Raw genomic sequence first — 27,278 nt, 5'->3', positions numbered from 1 at the left:
ATCTAGACTAAACTATATAGGATCACATGTCTTGATCTCAGCAAATGTCATACTAGCGAGATGTGAATCGGCAAGAAAATGTTTTCAGAAAATATAGATAAATCGATTTATGTGTGTTGTAATTGTCATATATGCAGACATGGTTGTTACAACGGGATAATGATGTGAATTGATAAACTGTGATTGTATTATGATATTGATGACGTCTGTCAAAGGACTGTATCACAAACTGATTTGACCCTGTATGTATATCCATGGCCAGTCCAAAATGAAATATTGTGAAAATAAGGATATCACATGGCATTGGGTTTCGTGGCCGTTTCGAAATGAAATGACATGAATGGGTGAACTTTCGATTTAACATTGTAAGAATTAGTTTATCTACCTAAAAGATAATGGGAATACATTGTAAAATTTAGTTTTTTCCTTCGTCTGATTTAAAGAGGCGTCTTATATAGGAGTGTTCTTCACAAAGTATATCGATTGTTAAATTTGTCTTGTATCAGTAACTATTGAAATTCAGTATGTATCCATGGAAATGCCATATGTAATACATGATTCTCACCGGTTTTTCTTGTTAACTAGACAATTGGGAAGAGTCTCCCCTCCTCCGTTTTTTCCCAATCTAAAATGGCCACGATTTTCGTCGCCTTTACCGGTCCCTTCAGACATAGACCAGGACCTTTCATAAATGAAAAAAGTTACCTGATATGTCGTTTTTAGGTACAATATTCTTGCATCTTCACGATTAGGACTTTATTATTACAGCATATGCCATACCCTCATCTAAGATTCCCTTTTTTAAGTAGTGGAGTGGAACATCGCTAGCCACTATAAGATGGCTGCTGTTCTCGCCCTCCTTTTTCCGGCCGGGATTGACAGATAAAGTCCTCACTCATTTCCGGGTCCGGGAGCCAGCGAGATTCATTTCGCTACGGACACGATACGGAGTAACCACGCACTGGGTTTAGGGCCAAATAGTCAGTGCCCTTCCTGACTACGGACAACGTTTCTTTCTCTCCAGATAATTCGATATGTAAGTAATTAGAGTCGTTTTTTTAGCGTGGAGACTCTGTGGTGAGTTATGTATTGATTAATGCTTTCGATACATTACAGAAAAGCCGAGATAAGAACAGGTCGTATCTCCCTGAATATTTGGGGCACCTCTGAATCATATTCATGGAGGAATAATAATATAAAGCCCAAGTAAGTGGTTTTAAAGAAATTCACGACACTGTGGTGTTATTTTGGGACCCCCATGATTGAATATTCATGAAAAACAATTAACAACAACTATTCCTTATTTGTAGGGAAGCGTGTATCGCCATATATTCGGTCTACCATTTGACCCTTATCCGTGGATGAGAAATAAAATTTTGTAAAAAAAAGTCCAAGTAAGTACATATAAATATACTACACCGTGGTGATTCGATGATTAACTCTATAATTGAATTCACACCATGAATTAAAATAAATATATGTTCCTTACCTATAGGTTTGGACGTAAACCTCTATTTTGCTCATTCTTTGCATACTGGATCCGACAAGGACTACTGTATGCTTAAAACTGGTAAGCCATAAATTAAAAATCCACAATACCTTTAAGGTTTTTAACCGTATATATTAGTAATTTGATTCTAATATAGTTATACTTGCCCTCTTTTTTCTTCCCTCCACCAGTCCCCATATTTACAGTCCTGATGAGACCCGGTATTTAGAAGTGGGTCGAAACGCCGTCGACAAACGAAATAAGAGACAGCTTTGACTGAATTATTATATATTGTTTACAAACTGTCCTTGTTAATTTTTCCAATAACCTTTTACACCTTCATTATTTTTTGTTTATTTATTTTTGTGAGGTTATGGTTTTCTTCACTGGGGTTCACTTTGCACTGCGAATGTAAGAAAGAGAGGAGTTGTGTATATACAATATGTTTTTATATGTGATTTAATGAAAAATTTGTGTTAAATAAAAGATCTCGGCTGAGGCTTGGTAAATTATGAAAGGTCGTGTGTAGGCTTACTGTGTTTATTATTGACTTCATGTTTGTTCTGTGAGAGATTAATTCAAACACAACTATTGATGTTGTATGTGATAGATGATTATTTTCAAATCAGTTCCTTGTGAACATTGTTTTGTAGTTCAGTGATGAGAGGAGCTGGTCAGTGCTGACTTTGCTCCAGCATCTGCGGGGGATTCGTTGCGTGCGGTGGTGGGATGTGGTCTTTTTGAAGGTGAAGTGAAGGCATCTGTGGTCGGTCCAGTGTAGTCCGGTGGAGTGGCTGAAGGAGATGTGGTTGCCGGTGGAGAAGATGGGGTCGAGTGTGTGGCCAGCGAGGTGGGTGGGGGTGTTCACCAGTTGTTTGAGTCCGAGGCTGGCGAGGTTGTCGAGCAGGGTGGTGGTGTTGTTGTCGTTGTTTTTCTCCAGGTGAAAGATCAGGTCCCCTAGGAGGATGTATTCTGGTGAGGCTAGGGCATGCGGACTGATGAGGTTTCGGTGCATTGTGTGCGCGGGCCCGGGGGTCTGTAGATGAGTGTTCCTCTAAGGGTGGTCTTGGGGTCGGTGTGGATCTGGAAGTGTAGGTGTTCGGCGTCGGAGAATGTGTCTTCGGCGTTGGTCGTGATGTTGATGGTGTTCCTGTAGATGATGGCGATTCCTCCTCCGGTTTGGTTGACGCAGTCCTTCCAGGTGATCTTGTAGCCGTCTGGGATGGCTATGGCGATGTCGGGGGCCGAGGAAGCGTTCATCCAGGTTTCTGTGAGGAAGGCGACGTCGGGTGCTGTTGTGTCGAGGAGGTCCCAGAGTTCGACGGCGTGCTTGTGGACGGAGCGTGTGTTGAGGAGGATGCATCTAAGCCAGGTGGTTGTTGTTGTCGCTTGGTCTGGCAGGCGGGGGGCAGGTTCGGAGGCATGTGAATTTGCAGGCTTGACAGACAAGGGTCCGTGGGTGCGCCTCGGGGTAGCTTGGTAGCAGGCAGGTGGTAGTCCGGTGTTGAAAGCATTTAGGGCGGCGGTATCGTATCTCAGACGGGTGCCCTGGCATCGGCTGAGGCCAGGGGTTCTGGCGCTGGGCGCGGTCCAGGTGCGGACGGGCGCAGATGGGCGCAGACGGGCTTGCCTTTGGCTGCGCGGCCTCCATATGAGGGACAGAGTAAGGGAGGAGCAGCTGGGAGGTGGGAGCGGGGCGGCCAATGGGAGGCGAGGGGGCGGGGCCGCAGGGACGCAGCGGCGGGAAAACCGAGGCAGGGGACGACGTGGGGAGGGGCACAAAAACGAAAGGGCACCGAGGGGGGTACATAATCAAAAGCGGGGCACAGAGGAGAGGGTGCAAAGCGAAAAAGGGCACAAGTAAGGGGGTTAAAGAGTCAAAAACCGGGCACAGAGGAGAGGGTGCAACAAGCAAAGGGCACAAGTACAGGGGGTACAGAATCAAAACGGGGCACAGAGGAGAGGGTGCAACAAGCAAAGGGCACAGAGGAGACAATACAATACCAGTGGAGGTGCGGCGACACAGGGGGCTGCGTGGCGGTGAGGGGAGTGACCTGCCTGGTTTAGGGTCAAAGGTCAAATTAACTAAAGCTGAAGGTTTACCGCTCAGCTGAATGTGGTGCACCATCCATGGTGGATTGCTGGCATTCAATCAGCCTGTCGCTATCTCAGCTATTCTTCGAAAGAATAACCAGCACAACACACCACCACAAACACATATTGTGGGAGCCGGCCTCGTGGCGTGGTCCTGTTCCCCCTCGCCAAGCCGCACGAGGTCCCATGCACCTCGGGGCTCCTCCATTTTGGATTATACGTCACGCCACGTGACCACCTGCGTGACCCCGCTTCACCCGGCCTCTGTCCCAGCGAAGCCCGACATCCAGGCGCCAACCCCTGGCCAGGGGGATACCACGTGAACCCTTCCCACTCCCGGCGGAGGGCAGTATCGATGGGACCCCCAACCGTCCTTCCACACCTAGGTGCGATCGCCCCACAGCTCTCTGGGGCCTGGCGCCTCTCCTGCTGGGCGTCTGGCCGCTCCCTACCCGGCCTCTCCGCCCCCTCCGGGCGCAAGGGTCCGGACATCAAAGGGCTCCAGTCCTATAACTGGGGCGACCCGACAGCAGGACAGTAGTTGTATCCTGGAGTCAAGAGCCCTGCTGATCGGATCGCGGCTGACCCTACGGAAGAAGACTCATCCTGAACCCACTTCTGAGCCCTGCTGACGACGTCGCGGCTCCACCGTGCTTAAAGACCTTCACGAACCTTTGGGGCCCTGCTGATGCTGTCGCGGCCTGACCTTGTTGAACTTTGCCATCGGAGCCCAGCTGACCTCGTCGCGGCTCGACCGAAGCGGACCTACCACCGGAGCCCTGCTGACTGTGTCGCGGCTCGACCCAAGCGGAACTACCACCCGAGCCCTGCAGACGCCGTCGCGGCTCTCCACGTCCGAGCCGCTCCGAGACCAGCACTCAAGGTCTGGCGCAGAGCCTTCCCGTACCTGGCTGGTACTAAGACTGTCCCGCTACCTTATCCCTCTAAAGACATTGAGACTCTTGCTGGATCCCTCGATCCCACTGTAAATATTGCATGTACTACTATTGATAAAGAACCATGTTAAGCAACTGATACGGAGTCCTGTGTGGTGGTATTACTGGGCCTAGTGCGAACATAGGAGAAGGACCTCCCCTAGGGGTCTTCTCAGCGGCGCTCGCCTATAACTTTGCGGTAGGAAGGTGCCCCGGAGTAGTCTCCCCGACTCCCCGGTGGTCCTCCCTCCAACATTTGGTGGCCAGCGACGGGATCCGAGCAAGACGCAATCGTACAGGCCAGTAACGCACCCACTACCTAACCAGACGGAAAGAAAAGGGAACCATGGACGGCCAAGAAGCAACCGTGGCCGCAACCTTCCAGCCGGAAAGGTTGGAAGAATACACCCACAAAGAACTGAAACAATTCTGCAAGGACAAAGGGATCCCAACCACAGGATTGGGCACCAAGGAGGAAATGCAGAAAGCCCTGAAAGCCTGGGTAGAACCCGAGACCACTCCACCCCGAGCCGAAGGGACCTCGGCCCGGGACGAAAACCTGCCAACCCCAAACCCGACAGATGGGGGGCGAACCGTCCCCGAAACCAGCCTTTCCCACGAAGAAATGCGGGAACGGGAGAGGGTCCGGACACACGAAATGGACCTCGCCCGACTCCGGCTGGACGGTGAGCTCCTACTGGCGGAGAAGAAAATAGCCTTGGAACAACTACGGCTGCAAGAGGAAATCGAGGAAAAGAAACGGCATTGGGAACTAGAGGAGAGACGGCTCAACCTCGAGCACGAGAGGAGCCTCAAGGAACTTGAACTAAAAGCTAAAACGGGGGAGACCAGCGCCCCCGGAGCCCGGGACGCTCTGCCACTGACCGAGCCAAAGGTTCACATCCCCAAGGATGTCGTCAAGGAGTACTATAAAAATGACGACATCCAGCAATGGTTCCGAGCGTACGAAGTAGCCATGACCTCCCATCGGGTACCCCGGAAGGATTGGGGTGCCGGCCTATGGGGGAGGTTCCTCAGCGAGGGCCGGGATACCCTTTTGCAACTCCCTGACGCGGTGATGACATCATACGACCACATGAAGGAAGCCCTACTGACACGCTACGGACTATCAGCCGAGATGTACCGGCAGCGCTTCCGGGGCTGCAAGAAGCTCCCCGGTACCACGTGGGTCGAATACGTGGACTTCTTCAGCCGAGCATTGGAAGGATGGATCAAGGGAAGCAAGGTCACCTCATACAATGAACTGTTCGACCTCATTGTCTGGGAGCACCTCGCCAACAACTGCTTTGTTGAACTAAGGCAACACCTCCTGGACAGTAAACTGACCGAGCCCCGGAAGCTCGCCGCCGAAGCAGACCGATGGGTCAACACCCGGGTCCCCCGGAACCCCGTGGGGGACTACCAACGGAGTACCACGGGACCTCCCCGCCAGCGAGGCGGAGGAGGGGGGTCCCACCGCAGTAGAGAATTCCCGGCCGGGCCGCCCAGAAGCCCGCCACGAGGCCAAGCCACCAACCACACGTCCCCGACCATGGGCCGAAGGGGGACTCCGATCGCACGGCCTGGACCCCGACCGACAGTGACCTGCTTCGGCTACCAGCAGACCGGCCACTATGCAAGCGACCCGGCCTGCCCCGTGAACCGACGGAACGGGACCGCCGGGCCCCCTCCCCGGCAAATAGCCGCCGCAGCCCTGGGGGAGGGAGAAGACGAGGAGGAAAACCACGACGGCGGGTCCCCCGAATAGGAACCAGCCGCCATGTTGCTTGTGTGCCTGGGCTCCCGAGAAATGGTGCCCCGAGCTGCCATCCCAAGCAACACCCAGAAGTACCAACAGTGGGTCACCATCAATGGACGACGGGCCGAGGCCCTCCGGGACACTGGGGCCAGTGTGACCGCTGTCCGCTGCCACCTGGTGACCCCCAAACAAATCCTGCCGCATGTCCTGTGCCCTGTCCGGACCGCGGACAACACCGAGAGCATGTGCCGGATGGCCAGGATCCCCTTCGAGTGGGGAGGAGTGTCCGGCACCCTAAAAGTGACTGTCCACGACGACGCCCCAGTGGACTGCCTCCTGGGGAATGACTTAGAGAGCTCCCCCTGGGCCCAGGTGGAACGCCGAGAGCATCTGGGGATGCTAGGACTGCCCGAGTGGGCCTGCGCCACCACCCGGTCCATGACCGCCCAACCAGCCGCTGCCACGGCCCCCGACAAGCCGGCGGGCCCCGAACAATCACCCTCCTCCGGCACGGAGGAACCTGACGAGGAGGCCGGGCCATCCGAACTTTCAACCGACGAGGCCGCCTCCCTCAGCGAGATCCCCGAGCTGGCCCAGTGGCGCCACGACGGGGGCCCCACCCGCGAACAATTCCAGCAAGAGCAGAAGGCCTGCCCGTCCCTCGAGGGGGCCCGACAGCAAGCGGCCGCCCAGGCTGCGGGGGACCCCACGGGAACCCACTGGGTCTATTGGGACAATGACTTATTGTATAGCGAGCAGAAAGTCGCCGAACTAGGGGCCGGCCGGGTGTTGGTGGTCCCCCTCCGATTTCGAGAGTTCCTCCTGAACCTGGCACATGACGTGCCCCTCGCCGGACACCTCGGGCGGGACAAAACGTACAGCCGCCTAGTGACCCATTTCTATTGGCCCCGAATGAGAAGAGATGTGGACCATCACTGCCGGTCCTGCCCGACCTGCCAAGCTAGCGGGAAGACGGGGGGTCGGGTGAAAGCCCCCCTCCAACCATTTCCAACCGTCAACACCCCGTTCGAACGAGTGGGGATCGACATCGTGGGGCCCCTCGACCCCCGAACCGCCCTGGGACACCGCTTCATCCTGGTACTGGTCGACCACGCCACCCGGTACCCCGAGGCCATCCCACTCTGCACCGTGACAGCTCCAGTGGTGGGTCGGGCCCTGATGGGCATCTTCTCCAGGGTGGGGTTCCCCCGAGAAGTGGTGAGCGACAGGGGTACGAACTTTATTTCAAAATACATGAGATCACTCTGGCAACAATGTGGGGTCACCTATAAATTCACCACCCCCAGGGGAACGGACTGGTCGAGCGGTTCAACAGAACCCTGAAAGGGATGATCAAGGGCCTGGAAGAGCCTCTGAGGAGAAGATGGGATGTCCTGCTGCCCTGCCTCCTGTTCGCCTATCGGGAGGTACCCCAGAAATCCCTGGGCTTCAGCCCCTTCGAACTGTTGTACGGGCACCCCGTCCGAGGGCCCCTCAGTCTGGTCAAGGAGGGCTGGGAGGCGCAAGTCCAAGATGCCCCTCCTGACATCTACCGGTACCTCCTGACCCTGTGGAACCAGACTCGGAAGTTCCGGGCCCTGGCAGAAGCCAACCTCGAAGCCAGCCAAGAAGACATGAAACGCTGGTATGACGAAAATGCCTCAACCATCGAGTTCGAGCCGGGCCAGCAAGTCTGGGTCATGTCGCCCGTGGATCCCTGCGCCCTGCAGGACAAGTGGACCGGGCCCTTCAAGGTAGTTGAGAGGAAGAGCCCCGTCACGTACCTAGTCGACCTGGAGTCCCCGAGGAACCCCCTCCGGGTCCTGCACGCCAACCGGCTCAAGCCCCACTTTGCCCGAACTGAACTAAGCCTGCTGCTGGCTACCGACGATGGGGGCGAAAGTGACTCCGAGCCCCTACCAGACCTCCTGGGGTCCTCGGCCCAAGACGGCTCCTTGGAGGGCGTCCGCCTCTCCGCCACCCTGACACCAGAACAGCGCCATGACTGCCAGAAGCTGCTGCAACCCTTCGCTGCCCTCTTCTCTCTCACGCCCGGGGTGACCTCCTGGTGCGTCCACGACGTGGATACTGGGGACAGTCCCCCTGTGCGACACCGCGCTTACCGAGTACCTGACCGAGTCCGAGCCTGCATACGGACCGAGGTCACCAAGATGCTCGCCCTCGGAGTCATCGAGCCGTCCGACAGCCCGTGGGCCAGCCCGGTGGTCCTGGTGCCGAAGGCTACCGCCCCCGGCACTGCCCCGGAACTCAGGTTTTGTGTCGACTACCGGGGCCTGAACGCAGTCACCAAGACCGATGCCCACCCCTTGCCACGGGCAGACGAGTTGATCGATCGCTTAGGGGCCGCCCGCTACCTAAGCACCTTTGATCTCACCGCTGGGTACTGGCAGATCCAGCTCACTCCCGGCGCCCAGGAACGATCCGCCTTTTCCACCCCCGATGGGCACTACCACTTTTGGGTAATGCCCTTCGGTATGAAGAACGCCCCAGCGACCTTTCAGAGACTCGTGAACAAGGTCCTGGCCGGACTAGAAGCCTTCAGTGCGGCCTACCTCGACGACATTGCCGTCTTCAGCGACCACTGGGCCGCGCACCTCGGACACCTCAGGGAAATCCTGGCCGCTCTCCAGAGAGCCGGACTCACCATTAAGGCCGGTAAATGCCAGATCGGTCAAGGATCTGTGACCTATCTGGGCCACCAGGTGGGGAGTGGCCAGGTGGCGCCCCTCCAGTTAAAGGTCGACGCCATCCAGGCATGGGAGCCCCCCGCAACCCAAACCGCTGTCCGGGCCTTCCTAGGCCTCACAGGCTACTACCGACGATTCATCAAGGATTATGGCAGCATTGTGGGCCCCCTGACGGAGCTCACTTCCAAGAAACAGCCCAAGGTAGTGCACTGGACGCCCCGCTGTCAGACCGCTTTTGAGGCCCTCAAGGCGGCCATGTGCGCTGCCCCTGTGCTACAGGCCCCTGACTACAGCAAGGAGTTTGTAGTCCAGACCGATGCCTCGGAGTACGGGGTCGGGGCGGTCCTCTCCCAGCTAGACGCCAAGGGCCTCGACCGACCTGTGGCCTTTATCAGCCGCCGACTGCTGCCGCGAGAACAGAGATGGAGCACCATCGAGCGGGAGGCCTTCGCCGTGGTATGGGCTCTCAAGAAGCTCCGGCCCTACCTTTTCGGCACACACTTCAGGGTCCAAACTGACCACCGGCCCTTGCGGTGGCTCATGCAAATGCGGGGTGAGAACCCCAAGTTATTGCGATGGTCCATCTCGCTGCAAGGGATGGACTTCACTGTGGAACACCGGCCCGGTAACGACCACGCCAACGCTGATGGCCTATCAAGATTCTTCCGCCTCGGCGAGGAGAACCCCCAAGGAGATGGGTGACTCTCCCTGCCTTCAGCTGGGGGGGACGCGTGTGGGAGCCGGCCTCGTGGCGTGGTCCTGTTCCCCCTCGCCAAGCCGCACGAGGTCCCATGCACCTCGGGGCTCCTCCATTTTGGATTATACATCACGCCACGTGACCACCTGCATGACCCCGTTTCACCCGGCCTCTGTCCCAGCGAGGCCCGACATCCAGGCGGCGACCCCTGGCCAGGGGGATACCACGTGAACCCTTCCCACTCCCGGCGGAGGGCAGTATCGATGGGACCCCCAACCGTCCTTCCACCCCTAGGTGCGATCGCCCCACAGCTCTCTGGGGCCTGGCGCCTCTCCTGCTGGGCATCTGGCCGCTCCCTACCCGGCCTCTCCGCCCCCTCCGGGCGCAAGGGTCCGGACATCAAAGGGCTCCAGTCCTATAACTGGGGCGACCCGACAGCAGGACAGTAGTTGTATCCTGGAGTCAAGAGCCCTGCTGATCAGATCGCGGCTGACCCTACGGAAGAAGACTCATCCTGAACCCACTTCTGAGCCCTGCTGACGACGTCGCGGCTTCACCGTGCTTAAAGACCTTCACGAACCTTTGGGGCCCTGCTGACGCTGTCGCGGCCTGACCTTGTTGAACTTTGCCATCGGAGCCCAGCTGACCTCGTCGCGGCTCGACCGAAGCGGACCTACCACCAGAGCCCTGCTGACTGTGTCGCGGCTCGACCCAAGCGGAACTACCACCCGAGCCCTGCAGACGCCGTCGCGGCTCTCCACGTCCGAGCCGCTCCGAGACCAGCACTCAAGGTCTGGCGCAGAGCCTTCCCGTACCTGGCTGGTACTAAGACTGTCCCGCTACCTTATCCCTCTAAAGACATTGAGACTCTTGCTGGATCCCTCGATCCCACTGTAAATATTGCACATACTACTATTGATAAAGAACCAAGTTAAGCAACTGATTCGGAGTCCTGTGTGGTGGTATTACTGGGCCTAGTGCGAACATAGGAGAAGGACCTCCCCTAGGGGTCTTCTCAGCGGCGCTCGGCTATAACTTTGCGGTAGGAAGGTGCCCCGGAGTAGTCTCCCCGACTCCCCGGTGGTCCTCCCTCCAACACATATGCATAAAAATAAACATACAGACATATCACATATACAAGCACACACAATTAAAAGATGCATACCAACATAAAGGCACACATATAACACACGCAGACAGATGCAAACATACACATGGACGTACACACTCACACACACACTTACATACAACTCCACCCACAAACAAGGTACACAGAGAGGGTACAGTAAAAGACCTGTGCATCATATGTGTTTTCCCGTGGACACTGCTTTTCATGCACAAGGTTACATATGATGCTTGCATCTGTGTGCTAACAGTTAGAACTCCTCCACAACACTATTCTTTGGGGTTTTCTAATCCTCTACTTGTCAAGCTTTGACAAGTTATATCAATGAATACATTTCTTGAATTTAAAGATATATATGTAAATGTGAAGTGAGAATTGAGAATTGATCTTTCTTAGCACTCCCTAAACTAGGGAAATGGTTGGTGTGTGGTTATCTGAAGGGAATGTAACAACTGAGGGCCTCATAATGATGTCAGTTGGAAAGGGTCGGAATGGCATTCGGATTTTCCCAACCAGTACCGGAACCCATGTTTTTGTCTGACTGATTATGATAGAAGTTGACCGTTCGGTCTTTCCAACTCGGTTCCGATTGGCATTTGGAGACTCCGAGTCGGTCGGAGCTGAATCGTAAAACTCTACCAACCGCATTTCTGACCAATGAATTATGATGTCGTATTTGGGCAGCCTTTCCGAATCGGTCTGCCCGACACGGATCACATGTCGCAAACTGACTTTGGGGGCCCGTAGCAGGCCCCACTTCACCCGGAAGCCTCCGGTTGGGGCCTGTGAGTGTACCCATGGGACTCCTCTTTACAACCATGCACAATTTGGCTGGCACCATGGGGTACCCACCATAGGCTGCAAGCTTTTCTCCACCCGCCCTGTTTTTTAATGGGAGCCTGTGTTTTCGGTCGAAACACAGGATCCCATTGAAGTCAATGGGAGTCCGACTGAACGGTGTTCGGAAACATCGCAATTGGTTGGTCGGAATTGCTGAACCAGAGTCGATTGGAAACTCAGTTCCCTGGGCTAGTTTGGGCCCCGGGACTCCATCCCCTGGGGCATGGTCACATTCTCTGTTGTTTTTTTTTTTACATAAAAATGGGTAGGGGGCCTGCGTGGCTCCCCAACCCAGGCCCTTTTTGGCCCAGAGGACCCCATCCCCCATGGCCCTACCATTTTTCTTTATTTAAATTTTAAAAAGGAGGAGGCTTAGTGGCCCCCCCTTCCCGGGCCTTTTTTGGCCTGGGGATCCCATTCCCCAGGGCATGGCCACAATAATGGGGACAGATGGGGAAGCCTCAAAGCCCCCATAGACCCTGCTGGCTCCCGGCTCCCTGCCCCCTGCAGGAGCCAACATTGCTTTTGGGCAGAGAGAGCTGCAGACATGCAGCTCCCTCTGCCCAAATGCATCTCTACTTTGCTTATGGAAGTAAGAGAATTTTCAATGCTCTCGGTTCCATGAAGCAAAGCTGAGTTTGTTATTGTATGAACTGAGCAGTGCTCCCTCCATGCCATAGCACACTGCAATGTCCTGGGGGTGGGCCCTCCAGGACATTGCTGGAGCCAGCCCTAGGGGGTGGCGGTCCCCAGGGCCATCAAGGGGTCCTCCTCCCATCTGCTCTGAAGCCCCGGGGAGAAGCTTGGCCCCAGGGACAGGGGGCCGCAACAACCCCCGCCTTTACTTCATTTGTGCCCTGGGAAGGTGGTTGTCCCTGCGGCAGGGGGGAGCAAGGCCCCCCTGCATTTTATTGAAAATAGCCCCGGGTAAGAGGCAGTCTGCTGGGCTTCATGGGGGGCAGGAGCCCCCATGCATTCATTTTACTCTGATGGACACTGGGAACTTATATGTTCTTCCTGCATTTTTGATCTTCTCTTTATCATTCGTTATGCATGCTTTTGGCTGACAGTTTGCCGAGGAAGAGCAGCCAGTGATTCTTGTTTTTTTTATTTGGCAAGTTTTATATAGCGCAAACTAGACCCGATAAATCGGGTTTCAGAGCGCTTTAGATAGCACCAGTTTCGTAACACATGGACACATACATTTTTTTTATTAGGCACGGGGAGATTACGTGATTTGCCCAGAATCACAGGATGTTGAGTGTCGTAGCCGAGTCTCAAACCCGGTTCCTCAGCTTCGACGTCGACCGCTCTAGCCGCAAGGCTACACCCTCTCCCCAGTATAATATGGTGTTGACCCTCAAACAGAATATATCATCAGTTGCTCTTGTGGTTTTACTGCTAATAACATTTTGTGGGGTGTCATGGGTTTTGTAAAATGATCAGGATGTGCCTTTACATACCAAGGTTACAGTTATTTCCCCAACAAGGAAGAGAACATCCCCAAGTAATGTGTTTCTAGATACGCACAAGAGATTCTTTGGAGAAGGGACCGCTTGTTACCCCACTGGGTCAATCACTAGTTTATGGACTGCATACCCATTGTCCGTTGTGAATTATATTTATACTCACCCACCACAATTTACAGAAGTGAAGGGAGTTTTTGGTTTTGGCAATCCAGGTCCTTGTCCATATTAGAGAAAGCCACTGAGAATGGGTTATCTGGGTTTTAAGAACAACACATATTGCGACAACTTTTATATAGAAAAACAGAATGTCACACTGGTGGGTTGGCATTACAAGGAATTGATAGACAGGAGGTTGGTTAGTACCCTTCTTCTTGCCCTATCGTGAATAGTACGGACACCTCTTTGTATATCAACTGTTCTGGAATGGTGTTATATAAGAACACAATTCCCTTAGTGAATGACAAAGATCCAAGTCTTTTGGAATGAACACCAGATATGCTGCAGTAGATTATAAAGGGCTGATTTATACACACCTCGGGTTTTACTTTTTGTCTAACCGTACCTATTCCAACATTCATAATGGTACAGACGATGTCGCTCTTGGAATGGTGTTGCCCTTAGGTGTACCCTGTAAATACGCTAAGCCTAATATCCGTTGGGTTAAAAGGACTTTGACCAAAGAATTCTGTGAGGAAGTGACCGATATAGAGGTCAATATTTACAGTAATGGGATCACCTTTGGGGACATCCTTTCTTCCATTTTCACTTTTGGTGGTACCGTCATGGCTCGTGTTGAGAAAGCCAGTGAATATTTTGGGTGCAGGTTACAAATGTTATCTAATAACACCGTGGCAGCTTTATGCGACATCACCACTCAGTTGAAAAGCATGGGGCTTTATTCCGAACAGACTAAATATGAGGTTGATTTCATCTTAGCCAAGACTGATGATGCATGCGCCGTAGTGGGAGACCAGTGTGTGGTCGGGATCAAAAATATGGAAAAGAATATTACCAAGCACATTCTTGATATTCTCGAGAATGTCAAGGGAATGGAAAGTGGGAATTGGAGTTGGTCTCTTTTCGGTAGTTGGGGCTGGATCCTTGAAAAGGTGATTTACATGCTTGTGATATTGGTGCCTTGCTGTGCCCTTATTCAGTGCCTTCCCTTCTGTTGCACCACCATTCTCACACCTAAATGGAAAATATCTATTTTGATGATACAAACGCTGACTTTATGGTGCAGAAAGAAATAGATGACCTCATGAACATAGTTGAGGGTGTTTGAGACGTATTCCCTCCTTACAGGGTCCTTGCCCGATACAGAGACCATGGAATGCTCATAAGATTCCTGTTTTCTTGGTTTTATGCTCTCCTTTTTGTTGCCAGAAAATGTTTTAGCTCATGCTAAAAGGAGGGTCTGTTAGAATAGAAATATTAGTGTTTGTGCATTTCCTATGTAAAGTTAGCATTCACTGCACCCTTTTAGATGCCATTTTGAACCATGAACAAAACGAATCCTTTGCTATTTCTGAGAAAAGGCCTTTGTTACGTTTCATTTCCGCGAAGTTAGGTTTTGCTTCACTAATGAAGACTGTTCATATTAGTGCATACCTTTCTCACTAGATAGAGGCCCTCTCCCACTTTTCTGGTGGCGGGTACAGGGTGAAAAGACCTTGGGTTGTATTAGGTGGTGCGAGATATGAGAATCGAAAATCATTTTTTTGTATTTTACTGTCCAACTGCATCTGCTTGGAAAATTCCACAGTGTGTGTGTTTTAACCCAGTTGCAATATGTACACAATGTATCCTTTTTACTTGATGATTTTAGTCCCTCTGCAGCACTCCTAGAGACTGGAAGACTGGGCTCCGCTCTGAGTGTATCTAATAAACAGTTATTAGTTTGTACTATCTACTGTCTGACCAACTCTTCATTTGGTATGGAAGGCTGAGAGGTGGTCATTGGTGACCCGAGTGACCCTAATCGGGCCACTTCCTTCAGTACCTAAGGAACCCCCTATAAAACTCCGCATTGTGTTGTCGTAAATTGGCTGCGATTAAATTAGCGTTAGCAGAATCCATCTGGTATTTAGAGGCTATCCTGTACATTTTGTGGAATCCATTTTGTATTTCTGGCAGCCATTTTGTCTTCCCTTGTGCTCTGTTTAACCCCTTCGACGCGCATGACGGAACGGTTCCGTCATGCACGTTGGTTGCGCTGTGTGCATGACGGAACCGTTCCGTCATGGCCCCGCCCGCGCACGGAATCTTCAGCGTGGCGCGGAAATCCGCGCCGCGCTGAAGAGGTTAATGGACTGGCTATACTTAGACTCTGCTACCCTGCACATGCGCAGGAATATCTAACTGTCCATGCATCTGTTTTTAGTCTGTAACTATCAGGTTGTTTCTACCATAGTCAGCAACTGCTAGCTCCTCCTTTACTGTTGGCGGTGCATTTCTGTATGACCATCTATGTATGTAACTCTTCTCATGTATGCTTGCACTGCCCTTTTCCTGAGCCCCTGTGTGGGTATAAAAGACCCATGGTTCTTCTACTCTGTGTGCTACCTTCATTCAGCACCACAGGGTGCTGGGTGAATGTGGTTCCACCTCCTGAGGTTTAATAAACTATGTATTTTCTATTTCAGTTTCTGTGCCAACTTCTTTCTAATAGTCTGAGGACTCTGTGCAGAGAAGGGCGAACCCCTTGCACTGGTAGGCCTAGCTGAGGCCTATTTTCTACAATTGGCGCCTCAACTTGGGGCTCATCGGTGACTCGGATGCCCAAAGGATTGGTCGCGACGAAGGATTGGAATCTCGCTCTGGACGTGATCACTGCCCGATAAGACCAGAGTCTTGGCATCCACGGCGACTTTTCCTTTCTTTCTGATCTGACCATCCAGGTGGCACCGGTCCTCGACTGAGATCTCTTCTGTTGATTCACCGTGCAGTGACCATTTGGTCGATTTTAGAACTTGGCAGGATGAATCTGGACACCAAGTGATTGGTAAGTGTCTGCGGCGCTTGCTGTTGGTTTTGATGCCTGTGATTGGTAAGGTAGTTTAGTAACGCTTACTGTGGCTTTGAGTATGGTATATTTTGTGTTGGCCAACTTGGTTTGTTTTGATATATGTGACTTGCAATTCACATAGGGAGGTAATGAGGAGAATTTTCTCTAACTGAATTGATTTGAACGGCACATCGTACTAAAGGTACCTTAAGTGCTACTTTGATTATAATATTGCATATTCTGCACTATTTTTGGCATGCCTGTCTTTAGCACACTTCAAAAGATGTGTTGCTTTTGGAATGGTACCTTGAATCTTGATGAAGCACAGCTGGCCCCCCCCGGAGGGGACGCCTAATAGGGATATGTATATTAAGTATGGTCTTTCTTCTATAATGGGTATCAACAAGACAATCCCAATATTACCACCCAATGGTATAGTACTATAAAAATATCACACTAATATCACACAGTTTCCGGAAATATATCACATTTATTAAAAAGAGAATTTTGACAATAAAAAATCCTAAATCCATCAATACAGTACACATTAAAAACAATCAATTTGTATCAACATTCATTTTATACATTTTAAAAAATACAAAACACAAACTGTTATGAGCCCGCATAACAGAAAAACAGACAGACAGTGGACTTTGTCATCTAAGACACATCTAAAATGACCGTGATTTTACACCGTGATTTGGGATATATTTGAAACTGCTATCTCCAATCCTCTACGGCGGTCCCTTAGATTGTGTATATCTTTGGCGTCGACGCGTTTCGATGGTTTGAATTTTATAGGACCATCTTTATCAAGACAATTTTATAGGCTTAAGTTACTTCTGGCTTGATTTAAAACCTTTCGAAATACAGCCTGCTGCTATGTGCTCGCTTCCTGAAATAATTGAAGGCGGAAGGCTAGCGTTCTGGTTTCCGTAAAAGAACTTCAATTCCCAGAAGTACACAGACTTCAGTTTCGGTATTCGTAGATGCGCTTGTATAATATACCGCAGCGTATTTCTTGGTAGCGTGTTTCTTAATGAAAAATCAAATAGTTTTATCAGAGACTGGGGTCCATCTATCACACCCTTTTGGCACGTCTCGTAGTGGTTCCTTACGGCTCTCAAATGATTCCGCCGGTATGGAGTCTTATTGCTCCGTCTGTTCTCAGATAGTCTACCCTATGCGGCTATTTGTTAGAAAGGCTTGGCTCTAGTGATTGGCTCACTGGGTCACATGTCCATGCACACGTAAGCATGGACATGTGACCCAGTGAGCCAATCACTAGAGCCAAGCCTTTCTAACAAATAGCCGCATAGGGTAGACTATCTGAGAACAGACGGAGCAATAAGACTCCATACCGGCGGAATCATTTGAGAGCCGTAAGGAACCACTACGAGACGTGCCAAAAGGGTGTGATAGATGGACCCCAGTCTCTGATAAAACTATTTGATTTTTCATTAAGAAACACGCTACCAAGAAATACGCTGCGGTATATTATACAAGCGCATCTACGAATACCGAAACTGAAGTCTGTGTACTTCTGGGAATTGAAGTTCTTTTACGGAAACCAGAACGCTAGCCTTCCGCCCTCAATTATTTCAGGAAGCGAGCACATAGCAGCAGGCTGTATTTCGAAAGGTTTTAAATCAAGCCAGAAGTAACTTAAGCCTATAAAATTGTCTTGATAAAGATGGTCCTATAAAATTCAAACCATCGAAACGCGTCGACGCCAAAGATATACACAATCTAAGGGACCGCCGTAGAGGATTGGAGATAGCAGTTTCAAATATATCCCAAATCACGGTGTAAAATCACGGTCATTTTAGATGTGTCTTAGATGACAAAGTCCACTGTCTGTCTGTTTTTCTGTTATGCGGGCTCATAACAGTTTGTGTTTTGTATTTTTTAAAATGTATAAAATGAATGTTGATACAAATTGATTGTTTTTAATGTGTACTGTATTGATGGATTTAGGATTTTTTATTGTCAAAATTCTCTTTTTAATAAATGTGATATATTTCCGGAAACTGTGTGATATTAGTGTGATATTTTTATAGTACTATACCATTGGGTGGTAATATTGGGATTGTCTTGTTGATACCTGTTATTGGGTACCCCTTTCCCTGTATTGTACGAGGGGTCGCTCTCAGTCCACTTTACACATTTCTTCTATAATGTACAGCGCATTATGGAATAAAAATACTTGTAAGTGGTGACTAGTACCCCGAGGAACTAAATATGTACATAAAAGGATCCTGGTCTGTGCACTTAGTAACATTCATAAGTGATGAGATGCAGAGCGTTTTTTTGGTGTTCTGCCAGCCAAATCTGGTGAATATGACTTGCAACTAGTATTTACAAATGGTTTGGTTTAAGTACAGTCTGTGAGCTGTCTTTTGTTTCTATCTTAAGTGTTGATCTGTGGGTTAAATGTGTGTTTACATGTTATGGTGTGGTAAATTGTGTTTTGGATGTTGCTAGCACTGGAAAAAGTGTGTGATTGAATGACTGTGAATATGTGAAAGAATTCTGAGAAGTGAAATTGTTAAGGAGTAAATTTAATTTGGTCTCATCACCATCAATAAGTCGCAAAAGGAAATTGAGAGGGGTGTAGCTAGAGAAAGAGCAACCCCTGTGATTTGATGACACCCTTAATGTACAAAAATATTAATGAAGAGTAATTAGGGACCGGTTAAAAGTTTAGCTTGCAAAAAATTGTGGGTATTTCGAATTTGCAAATTGTTCCTATGCAGCTTTGTGTTCTTGGTGGTTCAGTGAGCCAATGTGCTGGGTCCACAGGGTTGTAGGTTCTAATTTAAGCTGAACCTGCTAATCTGAGAATTGAACTTAAATTTATGACCCTTGAAAAGAAATCGTATATTAAAATAAATTTTTCCATAGGGCAAATTATTGCAGTTTAGATAAAATTAGGAAGGCTTTTTGTCTTTGACAGCTTCAGGGCTGTGCAAGGCAGATTTTGACCTTGCAGCCTGTAAGGTGGGGGCTAAAAATAGGGGAGTGAACCAGGAGGTGAAATCACTGCTTAGAAAGCTTTACTGACATGAAAATGTGTAATGCTTGCAGCAAGACAGCCTTGGAGAGAGGTGGGGGCCCGGAGCACTCGCTGTGGCCCGGTTCTGCGCTGAGGGGCTATTTTTAGCTTCTCTGATGAGACAGGGCAGCTGAGGAGCGAAACTCAAGGAGCCTTCCTCGGCCCTATTTTGTGCAAAGACCACTTAGACTTTCCATAGAAAACTGTTTTTATTTTATTTTTTAAACTGTTGCATTAATCCTAGACAAAAAGTAAAATGATGCTCTTGCTTGAAATTTTAAGAGCTATATGCCTATATAAAAACGATTTTCCAATTGAGAATTAATTTTCTCAGTGGAAATTGTGGCGCAAAGCTAACATGGATTATCGGATAAGAGTTTTACCTTTAGAAAGTTAAAATTAAGATGACCTGTGTAAAGAGAAAAACGAAATTGTGTGTTTTACAATAGACTAAATTCAGATACAAAATGTCACAGCATTTATCTTTTGTATAGGGTATTCAAAGGCATTCACATTATACAGAACGACAGAGTTGTGTTGGCTTGAAAGGTTGACTTGAAAGGCGTGTGAATTCGACGCCTTTACGTGTCAAACAGCTGTGTCAGCAAGACTATTTCTATTCTCTGCGGACTCCGGCCACAGAGAACAGCTAAAGTCAAACACGTTGTAAAATGCGGCATTTCAGACTGCTGTTTTAAAAGTTAGAAATATAGTTTCATGATTTTTGATAAACAGAGGGCAGATTGACAGTAGGGATTTCTTTTCTTAATGCCTTTTTTTAAAATAAGGATAAGAGTGGTTTTTGATGTTAAATAATAATGACTGTCCTTCATTTAAAAGTGGCTCAGACTTAAGATGTTTCAAGATAAGCTTCTGTGCTTAGGGCTAAGAATTAATGTGTTTCAATATGATAGGCAAAGGGATGCAGCTTGCTTTTCATATGTGGACTCATCAAAATGATTAGATTTATTTAAAAAAAAAAATATATATATATATACATATATTTTTATTATTTTTTGATTTCAAATAGGTGCATTAAATTCGTTTTTTAATATTTATAATGCCTAATAATGATACTGTGACCTCCTAGCATCCAAATTGCATTCAAGCCGTGCTATACAGCAATAGGGGGTCAATTACATGTGAAAATGTCACTTTATCCAGGCGTACAAAACTCATTTTTATAAGGGCATACATTATACATTTCTGATGCCACATCTCTGGGATATGTAGAGGACATTCTGGGGATGACTATTATGCAAAAACATTGTAGGATATGAATTTTTAAGTGCCCTAAAAATCAAAGTCGAAATTGAGTAAAAATTCACTATTTAAATGAGATTTCTCCAGTCAGAGCAGCTTTTAAACTGCCTTAGACTCAAGTAAATGCACATATGTATGCATAAAACTCCATAGCTGACATTTATATTGCTCAAGCACTCAGCACCCTGATTCTCAATATACCTATGTACAAAAACTGGCAGAAGTTATTAAGCTTACCTCTGAAATTGCTGGTAGACACACAGAGTGGGTTTTGCTGCTCTGCCTTCGGTCTCTAGGGTCACTTTGACTTGGGAGCACCGCATGACAACCTTGCATACAAGCTGGAACAGCTGCATAGGTTAAAGGCCGAATTCCTACATTTAGAAGCCTGGCAGGGCTCGGCTTCACATGTGCTTTGACATTTCGACATTTGAAAGACGAAATGGCAGGGGAAGAAAGAGGTTTTTGCTTACCTTTTTTTTGGTAAAAGCAAGTTTTTGTGTGCACTCAATGAACATAGTATATGTGACCTCTCTTTAAAAGACAATGGCTCTGCCATATATATATAGTATAAATGTTTTTAGGGTTGAATTCAGGAAGCAATGGGATTCAGTTTGAATTCATGCGGCCTCATGTTGCACTAGTACATTTGCTAAAGGAATATATTCTTTGGCTAGCTGAAATGTGCTATTTAGCTCCTCAGAGTTTGTTTATGCCCAGTTGCTACAAATTGGGGTTGATAGTGTTGACAGAATGAAACCTGGTACAGGTTTCTTACTGTCAAAACTGGGGAGAGGGGGCTAGCTCCTCTACAAATTAAGGGTAGGCAAATTTATGTGTTCTCTCTCTTTTTCTTAATTTTTTTCGAGCCTGTCTAAACTGTCTGTGAAATAACCATGAGACATTTAATTGGCTATTCAGTAATACTGTTTTAAACATTATTAGCATTAATAAAACGAATAAATATATTTTGCTATGTTACTACCCGTCCTCTCTGATGGAATTATGAGAGGATGAGTAGTCTAGATTGCTGCTTCCTTATTTGATCTTTAAGGGGAACTAGTTGTGGGTAGTTTTTGTTTGAAAATTCTCAGGTGACAACACCACTATTGTTTGTTATTCTCATGCTACATACAGTTTTGCAAGGGCATTGCTAGTTTTATTAGCTAGTCTGTGTAAATAAACTGACAGTCCTTACTAGAACTAATGTTGCATAGTTTGGATTGTGAAAATGTAGAATGCAGGGAAGAGGTCTATGTGATCCTTAGCAAACATTTTTGAGGAAAATATTGTTTTATAGGAGTCTGTTAGTCACAAGATGTTCCACTGGAGAACGTGTACCCATTATGTTGAAGTTTTTAGTTCTTTATGTAATAAGAATCTTTGTTAAATTAGCAGTGTTAGATTTTCCTGTTGCTCCTATAACATGAGAGCATGGTCCTGAGTATACAATGTAGGTGCTTTAATTAAGAAAAATCATTTTATTAGTATCTGCAGTCCTGTACAAATAATGCAATGTTTAGGAGTAAACGTGTATAACATTTCCTTTTTCTTGAGGGTCTTTAGAAATGAACACAGACTTCCTTGACTGCTTGGCATTGGGTGACGTATTACTCTTGTCAGTTCACTAAAGAGTTCCTTTTATACTTGCCAATAGTTTCAGGCTGTTGTTTTATTTACTCTCACATATATGAAAGTGGTTCCAAGGTGCCTTGTTAATATATGGGGTGTCCCTAGACTAGGAAGTATTCTGAGACTATCCTCTCTGTTGATAGATTATTTCTGTGCCTTGTCTAAAGACCTTTTGTTCTGTCCACCAATAGATATTTGCTGCTTTACAACCATTGCCAGAGGGGCGCGGACATCAGATCCAGCTTGAGGAGTCAGCACCAGTCCAGCTTGAAGTCAAAGTGAAGGTAACCAGCACAGGCATTACTGGCAACCAGGACCTCAGTGAAGGTAGAAGGCCGGAAGCATTGTGATGAGAGTACCCCTGCTACTATCTTGGGCGAAAGACGGGGTCACAAATCAGAAAGTAGAAATCGTGGATCAAGCTTTTGATGCCCAGCCGAGAGTCACAGACCGACAAGGAAGGCGAGAAAGTTTTTGCTTGAGGTAACCCCCTTTGAAACAAGGGTTGCTTCAGAGATCCTAGCATCAGGCCTCTGAATCCTGGTCCTAAAGTGGCTGTAAAGTTTTCACCTTTGTTGGCCAAGATCTATGGCCCCAACGAAAGAGCAGTGTGCCAGCAGAGCAATACAGGAGTTAGGGAAGGACTTGAGTTCAGGGTACAGGTGCTGTGTCTCTGGTGCCTGTTAGATTGAAATTAATAAAACTGGTGCACTGCCTGAGACACTGGACAGGATCGCTGAGCGCATTTGCCCTGGTGGGTGATTGCCCTATCCTGAAAGAAGAAACTTTTCCCTTGAAACTAGGCCATGATTCCTGAGTTGCGAGTTGTGCAGCTCCACCGTGGGAACAACAAGAGCCTGCCTGTGAGGCTCAAACGGACACAGGGAGAAGACTCTCCTCTGGTGGGTTGTACAGCGGCTTTAATTTCCCAAGGACTTCTTTTTCTTTTTCTTGAAAATGTACCCCATTGATCGTCCCATTTTTGAGGAGGAGCAACCCTTTGCAGCTCTTCGTCCTAATTCTCATGGTCCTGTGTAGTTCTCCTGGTCCTCTGGATCCAGGATCATTTTTGTAAATAATATGTCTGACTGCTTTAATGTTTGTATTGGGTATAATGATAGATACTCTAGCCCTCATAAAGGAAACACTGGAAAAGTCTAGCGAAAATTTTTTGAAGTTGAAATTGATGGTAACTGAAATGCATAGGAGCCTTGAAAATGTTTTTACTGGATGGTTCTAGTATTTGCTTAGGACTAGAAAGCTAATAATTCTGTTTCTGATAATAGTAATTACTCTCTCCTGCTATCTGTATGACCCAATTCTCTGTTCCCTTTGTACTTCTGTTTATACCTCATACATACCCGCTTAACAATATTTAGAATGAGAAATGCCCACCTAGCAATGAATTAGGATATTTATGAGGAAAAAAAAAATATTATTATTAAAAATTAATATGCATATTTTTCATTTTTCCTACTGGATTATGGGAGATGTCTTCAGCTAACGCTAAAAGGGTCGTCTGTCGTAAATTGGCTGCGATTAAATTAGCGTTAGCAGAATCCATCTGGTATTTAGAGGCTATCCTGTACATTTTGTAGAATCCATTTTGTATTTCTGGCAGCCATTTTGTCTTCCCTTGTGCTCTGTTTAAAGGACTGGCTATACTACCCTGCACATGCGCAGGAATATCTAACTGTCCATGCATCTGTTTTTAGTCTGTAACTATCAGGTTGTTTCTACCTACCAGAGTCAGCAACTGCTAGCTCCTCCTTTACTGTTGACGGTGCATTTCTGTATGACCATCTATGTATGTAACTCTTCTCATGTATGCTTGCACCGCTCTTTTCCTGAGCCCCTGTGTGGGTATAAAAGACCCATGGTTCTTCTACTTTGTGTGCTACCTTCATTCAGCACCACAGGGTGCTGGGTGAATGTGGTTCCACCTCCTGAGGTTTAATAAACTATGTATTTTCTATTTCAGTTTCTGTGCCAACTTCTTTCTAATAGTCTGAGGACTCTGTGCAGAGAAGGGCGAACCCCTTGCACTGGTAGGCCTAGCTGAGGCCTATTTTCTACAGTGTGGCAGGCACCATGGGCTACCTGCGACAGGGTGCAGGGTTTACGCACCGCCCCCATTTCCCCATAGGAGCCTGTGGTACGGCCGGTTTAAGCTCCCATAGGGAATAATGGGAATCCGACCAAAGAGTGTTAAGTCGCATTGCAATCTGCCTGTCGGTCAGTACCGAGTCCGAGACGGTGTCGGTTGGAGGCTTTCTGATCAACATCGTAATCAGCCCCTTAGTGTTTGTGACTGCCCCACAACCTCCCTTTCACTTGTACCACACCGGTAACCACAGTGCTGCAGTACGATCCATTTCCAGATGTTTGCATTATGTTTCCAGGCCGGATCTGCTGCAGCAGATCAAGCACAGATTGTAGGTACCGAGATTAAGCACAGACTTGATGTGATTCCCCTACAAGAATACTGAATGACACAATCAACAAGTCTGATTGAAATATTTAACTTGACATAAACAATGGCAATGCTTTCACTTTGTATCACCACTGAATGCTAGTTATTGGTTTTTTATGAGTGGTAGACTCATAACTATGAATTTCCATTTGTTAATTTTTACTTGAATTTACCCTGAATTTGCTCTGATTAGAGCAGTGTTGCCAAACAACATGACTTCCAAATGACGCATTCCGAGTGCCTGTACTGCTGTTAGTGAACACACCATTATCTACACCAGTAAACACTGAGAGGGATGACTAGAGGCCTCTCTGCGCTTCCTGAGTCCATGTAAACCACTACTTGATAGTAGGTAGTAGGGGTGTAATCCAGGCCTTTGCAACCAGTGCTGTGCAGGGAGGATGTCAACTCTTGGGGAGGAGGGGGATCAACACTTCAGGGGGTCCCGAATCAGCTCAAGAACAATGAATATCTTTGAGATAAAGCAGTTAAGATAAGGCAGTCACAGAGGCTCATCAAAATGTTCTGCGAAGGGCGCCATTTTGCTTTGCACCACTGATTGATGTGATCCAATGTATAATGAACTTGCATTTTGTTCATACGCAATTTCTGCACCAAGATGATCAGATTTACAGAGAATGCCAAAAGGAGGAAATAAACATTTCACCTTCGGAAGCTTCTTGGGATTTGAGAGAAGACCAGTTGGAGAACTTAGCAGATGGATACTGAGCACTTAGAAGATAACGAGAGATGGCGCTCCTTTGTCTGAGGTAGCTAGCATGGTGGACAGCAGTGACCAACCAAAGTAAAATAACACCTTCTAGCAAGAAAGCAGATCTCTGGGATGGTTATAAATTAGGCCCAAGACCAGAAAACTGGCAGATTCATCTATTTAACAACTTCTCCACTTAAGCTTGGCTGAAAATACACTCACAATGTCCATACGAGGAACAGTGTCCATGTCTCTTACAAGGTTCTGCAGTACCACAGCAACTCAGTTTGATCTTTGACTGAGATAAAGAAAGGGAAATCGCACACCAAATGTGCAGCTGGACACTCACAAGACTTCCACGTCATGTTAGCCCCATCCAGAGAAATCAGGCTATTCACACATTCATAAATTGACAAAAAGTGAATAATGATCCTGCCCTGTGCTAGCCTGTGCGTATTACAGGCATGCAATGCAATCTGCATGTCTTGGCATTGTCAATGCTTGCTCTTTATGTTCATTGTGTCTGTGCCCAGCACATCCTGATAACCTATTTTCCATTATCTGTAGCTAGAAACAATTCAATTTTTTCAGAGCACAGGTCTGTCAAAAGCAAAATATCGGAGACCAAGCTACTCAAAATCATAGCCAAGTTTAAACCTGCAAATTTCTTAAAAGATGCTGTCCGAGGATCCATCAGCTTGCCAAACATCTGCTAGCTTCTGGACCAATTTAGTGAGCTTGTCAGTCATACAAGGTACCTCCCTACACTATCTGAAAATTTGTATAGTCTCTCCCCCTCCTGGAAAAAGCCTTAGCAGACTCAAACAACCTAAACAACTTCCAGCCTGTCACACTCTTTCCATGTCTTTCTGTAGACAGTTGAAAAGCCCCACAACTTTCTATTCACATCCAGGTAAACAATATTATGGAAGACTTCTAATCTGTTTTTCAGGCAGAGCTGCAGCACAGAGACCTACGTCCTATAAGTGGTCAATGACGCACTCCGATTTCTCAACTCAGGTAACTCCTACCTTCTTCTTCTTCTAGGTCATTTAGCGGCCTTCAATACAGTCAACCATAGCTCACTGGTTAACTTCCTGAAAGAATCAATAGGCATTGAAGGAACATCCTATTTCTCCAAATGCTCCCATGCAGTTAAAATTGGGAGTTCCTATCTTGCAAAGTTAACCTTCCACAAGGGGTTCAACAGGGCCTAAATCTGTCTTCTACTCTATTTACCCTCTATATAGAACCTCTTGGACAGATCCTCAGGAATTTTGGTATACTATATCACCAATAATCAGGCAATACTCAGATCTACCTTAAGATTTCATCCCCAAACATCACATACTGGATTGCCGACACCCTGATTAAAATTCAAAAGTTGATGTCCAACAAACCACCACCTAAAACAAAATCCATCTGAACCAGAATGCCTATTAATCTCGATGACAAAATCCTGCATGCCTGTCCAGGCATGGATTAAAACTTGTTTTCTTCCCTGGATTGCTAAACGACAGTTGTGGATAATGCCAAATTACAGGGATATAACTTTGACTGCAGCTTAATCCTCAGTCTCAAGTCTTAAATCTCCACAATGGCTAAGAGCTAACAATGATATTTGAAAAACAGTGTATTCCGCCTGCACTCGGCTCTAATCTGTGTTCATTAATTTAATAAGTTTTATTCCATTGTGTGCTGCCTTGTGATGGGACCTGCTCGTGTTCCTATGATAATTTACTTTGAAAGGTGCACAGAAAACTGTGCACACAACATAATGTGCACCACTCTAGACCTCTAGGGTTCTAACAATAAAGTAAATATTTCAACAATTTCATCTGATACAATATGCATCTATTTATGCTCTATTTCTACGTTTCGTTTTTTCTTCATTAATTTTTCATTGTAAGCAAGAGAAACAAGCATTTGCAATGCAATCGGTCTCGCCTTTGGGACCTTATATGTAATTAGCCCTGCAGCACATTAGACTGGGTGCTGAAACATCTACTGATCTTTAAC

At 47.6% G+C, this 27,278-nt stretch overlaps 1 long non-coding RNA gene across 1 annotated transcript in view; it reads right to left on the bottom strand.

The window, feature by feature from the left end:
- LOC146813110 (uncharacterized) overlaps positions 1 to 20,747 on the bottom strand; it is a 121,532-nt gene extending 100,785 nt beyond the window's left edge. The window contains exon 1 of the long non-coding RNA XR_014966012.1: positions 20,680 to 20,747. This is a non-coding gene — a long non-coding RNA (uncharacterized LOC146813110). The remainder of the gene's footprint in view (positions 1 to 20,679) is intronic.
- Between the last annotated feature and the right edge of the window lie 6,531 nt (positions 20,748 to 27,278).

Source organism: Triturus cristatus, chromosome 7 (assembly GCF_964204655.1).
Source record: "Triturus cristatus chromosome 7, aTriCri1.1, whole genome shotgun sequence".
Taxonomy (NCBI): Eukaryota; Metazoa; Chordata; class Amphibia; order Caudata; family Salamandridae; genus Triturus; species Triturus cristatus.
Note: the sequence above shows the minus strand (reverse complement) of the source record. Positions and strands in the feature narration are given on the sequence as shown.